The sequence below is a fragment of the Osmia lignaria genome, chromosome 1 (assembly GCF_051020975.1).
Source record: "Osmia lignaria lignaria isolate PbOS001 chromosome 1, iyOsmLign1, whole genome shotgun sequence".
NCBI classification, from domain to species: Eukaryota; Metazoa; Arthropoda; class Insecta; order Hymenoptera; family Megachilidae; genus Osmia; species Osmia lignaria.
In genome coordinates, this window is record NC_135032.1 from 6,778,693 (window position 1) to 6,783,186 (window position 4,494).

General features: G+C 41.2%; 1 long non-coding RNA gene across 1 annotated transcript; it reads right to left on the bottom strand.

Moving 5' to 3' along the window:
- Positions 1-796: 796 nt before the first annotated feature.
- LOC143305598 (uncharacterized) lies at positions 797-3,676 on the bottom strand. Its single transcript, XR_013062665.1, has 3 exons — positions 3,656-3,676; positions 1,015-1,070; positions 797-854 (listed from the first exon to the last, which is right to left on the bottom strand). It is a non-coding gene; the product is annotated as an uncharacterized LOC143305598 (long non-coding RNA).
- Between the last annotated feature and the right edge of the window lie 818 nt (positions 3,677-4,494).

Consider the following 4,494-nt stretch of genomic DNA (forward strand, 5'->3'; position numbering starts at 1 on the left):
TAGAGAGCATAGCAAGGGAAACGGGCCTCGCAAAAGGAACTTTCAGGGGGAAAAGCATTAGGACGGCTTACATGGGCACCCAAGTAGCGATAGTCGAAGGACCAGGGGACATTATGAATCATATTAAAGAAAATAAGATCAAAATAGGATGGGTATACTGTAGAGTGAGACAGCTACCAAATGTCACAAGATGTTACAAATGTCACAATATGGGACATGTGGCGGTTAGGTGTGCACTCACAGAAGGCATAAGGATATGCAGAAGGTATGGCGAGAAAGGGCACGTAATGACAGAATGCAGAGCTGAAAAAGCGAGGTGCAGACCTTGCGAAGAAAAAGGCCGTAGTGGAGTAGAGCTGAACCATATAGCGGGCTCGCTGAAATGCCCACAGTACAAGGAGGCGATAGCAATTGGAAAGAAAAACAAATAAAATTCAAAATTAAAATATTACAAATTAACTTGAATAAATGCAGGCTGGCGCAGGACCTGCTAGGAGGAACAGTCGAGAAAGTATCACCGGACGTGATCATGATTGCAGAACAAAACAAAAGCAAAAGCAAAAATTATTGGTTTAAGGATTGTAAAGGGGATGTTGCTATATGAATCACGAGCAAGGGTATAGCCAGAGTTAAAGACATTAATATAGTTAAACAGGGGATAGGAATGGTTGCAATCAGTTACAACAACTATCTCATAATTAGTAGCTATATATCGCCGAATATTGATGATAATACAGTCGATGGTAGATTAGACGAAATCGCTGATATTATTAAAGCTAAAAAATGGGCTGGAGTGATCTTGGCCGGAGACTTCAACAGCAAGTCCCTACTCTGGGGTGGCAGGATGTGGAACCCTAGAGGTAGAAAATTATTAGTATTTATGGCAAATCTAGATCTGATATACATAATGACTGAAGGGGGAAACACCTGCACCAGAGGAGCAGGTACAAAAATAGATCTTTTAATAACAGATACAAGGCTGAGCCATAAAGTAGTAGCAAGTAATGTCCTTACCGAATTTACTGGATCGGACCATCAATACCTGCTGCACACTATAGTAATCGATGAACCTGAAAAAAGCAATAAATTAGTCTTGAACGATAATGTTAGAAAGGTAGATAAAGACAAATTTGTGGAAATGTTTTTAAAGAAATTCGGAGATAGTGAGAACAATAGTTACAGTATTGGGGAAAATAGAGAGGATATTGATGCTGTGATGAGGGAGATCCAGAGTATTAGTAATAAGTGTAAGAAGAAGGAAGGTAGAATGTTTAACAAAACCCCGGTGCATTGGTGGTCTGTCGAAATCTTAAACCTCAGGAAGAGAGCTAACAGTGCGCGTAGGAAGGTGACCGGGGAAAATAGGAAAAAGAATAGTGGGGTCATAACGTTACGTCAAGACGAGCTTAAGAGGGCAAAGAAGGAGCTTAATAGGGAAATTAGGACGGCCAAAAAAGGGGCGTGGGAGAAATTGATTGACACAGTAGATAGGGATGTATGGGGTAGACCGTACAAAACAGTGATTAAGCAAATCAACGGGAGTACTCCACCAATTAAATTAAACTCAGAACAGATTAAAATAGTGGTAGATGGTCTCTTTTGTATGAAGCCACCGACAAATAACGTAGACATAGCTGGAAATGAGAACGAGTTGGAAATGAACACTGGTGAGCGCATAGAAACCGTAGAGGAAAATGAGGATAAAATAACGGATATGGAAGTAATTCTAGCATGTAGAAAAATAGCGGTTAAAAAAGCACCAGGCCCTGACGGTATCCCTGCTGCGGCGGCAAGGGCTGTAGGACTTGGTGCAACCTCTTTCTGGACTAGATTACTAAACAAATGCATGGATCTGGGTCACTGGCCTGTGGAATGGAAAACCACCAGACTAGTGCTTCTACCAAAAGGTAAGTCAACAATTAAGGAAGGCACGGGAATTAACGTAGTGAAGCCGTCTGACTACAGACCACTATGCATTGCCTCCAATATCGCGAAAATATTGGAGCATATTGTTAAAAATAGATTACATGAGGCAATCAGGAGGGATGATTTGTCGCCGCACCAATATCGGTTCAGGAAGGGTTTAGGAACCGTTCAAGCCATGGAGAAGGTGATGGGATATTGGGACAAGCCAAAAAAAGAGCGCAGACATTGCCTTCTGATCCTACTGGACGTCAAAAATGCATTCAACTCCCTGAGGTGGAAAAGCATCATCCGTGAGATGAAGAGGAAAAGATTTCCGAGGAAAATAATAAAAATGACTGAGTCTTATTTGAGTGACCGGTGGCTAGTCATAAACACAGATGATGGACATGAAAAAATAGAGGTATTTGGAGGGGTTCCATAGGGGTCGATAATTGGACCATTTATGTGGAACCTCGTATACGATGGCTTGCTGAAAATACGTCTTAGAAGAAATGTCTACTTGGTGGCATTTGCTGACGATATAGGTATTGTAATAATTGATAAGGATCTGGAAAGGATGAAATACACGGCCAATGCCACAATAAGAGATATGGTAGACTGGTACAAGGGGGAAGGCCTTGACCTGGCGCCGCAAAAATCGGAAACCATATTGCTGACGGGAAGAAAAAATCCTGAGGGTATCCCGGTGGAAATCGAGGGAAATCAAATACCGGTGTGCAAGGCGGCTAAATACCTTGGGGTTACTTTTGAATGCAACCAAGTATTTAAGCAGCATATTGAGAACGCGACTGAAAAATCGAGTAAATACGTGATGCATCTAAGCCTCCTGATGAAAAACACAAGAGGAGCAGGTCCAAAAGCCAGGATACTGTATTATAATGTTGTGAAATCAGTGGTGATGTATGGTGCGGCAATATAGGCCAGGGCATTGACATATAAACTGAACACGAAAAAACTAAGGGACGCGCAGAGGCTACCGCTAAACAGAATTTGCAAGGCCTACCGAACAGTGTCTACGGAAGTCTTATGTATAATAACCGGGAACGTGCCTTGGGATTATACAGCAAAGGAAATTGCACGTATATACGTTAAAATAAGGGAGGCACAAGAAAAGGGGAAGCTTGAACAAAAGAACGGAAAAGATAAAAACCGGATTAATAAAGGGATTGTGGAAGAAGAGACTAAAACAACAAAAAGAGAATGGCAAGAGGAAGGGACTAACATGGATAAAGGCAGATGAACTAACAAGATAGTTAGTGACATTGGTGAATGGAATAGTGGGGGAATACCTCTCTTAGATCACCAGCTAGTACAAGCACTGACTGGCCATGGATGCTTTGGGGCTTTCCAAGCAAAGATTGGTAAGGAAAGGACACGAGAGTGTTGGTTCTGTGAGGATTTGTTCGATGACGCAGAACATACTCTCTTCACGTGTCCAAGATGGAAAATGGAGAGGATGGCGCTGGAAAAAGAAGTACATTCAGAAAAATGGGAAATTCAAAACATCGGACACTTACTGAAAAGGGATAAAACCAACGCATCAATTAGGAAATTCTGCGCTGTATGTATATCGGAAAAAGAGAAATGGGAGAAAACACACCGGAAAAAAATTAGGAAAGAATGGGGAAGACAAACACAAAATGCAAATTCAGGAACAGGAGGATAATACTAAAGGAGAAAACAATAAAGATAAGAATAATAGTAACAAAAGGAAAGAAAATCATCGTACCATTCAGATAAAGATAAAGAGTTAAAAGCCGCAATATGCTAGTTCGGCCTCGAAATGGGTAACGGTTCGTAAACGGTGGCAGGAGTTCCCAACTGGAAACTCCGGATGACTTGGTTAATTAAATACAATAGATGATTCATATTCCATAGCAGCAACGCTGATGGTGGCCGCGATAGATTGAGTCCTCACCTGAAAAATGGTATGGTGTATACGTGGTGCTAAAATAATTAAGGTAATTAGTATACTGAACCTAATGCATGTGAATTCTTAAAGCCTTAAAAGAAATTGGTAATTAAATTAAACTACAAGGCAGTGGATACAGTATCTGTGGGGATGAATAGAGCTTATTCATCCAACTTTACTTATTATATATATTGACAATAATTTTATCTAAATAGTTACGTAATTACCATCAATTTGTTATACTGATTTATTTATTGTTCCGTCAAATTTCGCCGCGGCGTATTTTCCGCGGTTGGAAATCTGTAGGAAAATGAGCGAGGTGCCGGATCGCGTTTACCGAAGCGCAGGAGTCTTGAAAAGGCGGAAGCAATGAACTCCACAGCAACGTGTTGCGTAGTTTTAGCAAAAACTCGTTGTATTTAATAAATTAACAGGTAGTCTTAGGAATAAAAAGTTTATATTTCAATCCTCTATTCACTGAATTAATCCGCGTTATTGCGGTTCGCCGAAGCACTTGGTTCGAGCGAAGCGCCAGAAAAAGAAAAAAGGAGAGATTTGCGGATATGAATTCTCCGAAAAGCGTTCGCGAGAGTTTCTTTGAAACAAGAGTGAGCCCCGTCGCAGAGCGACGACAGGCTCGCACCTCTCCCTCTCTC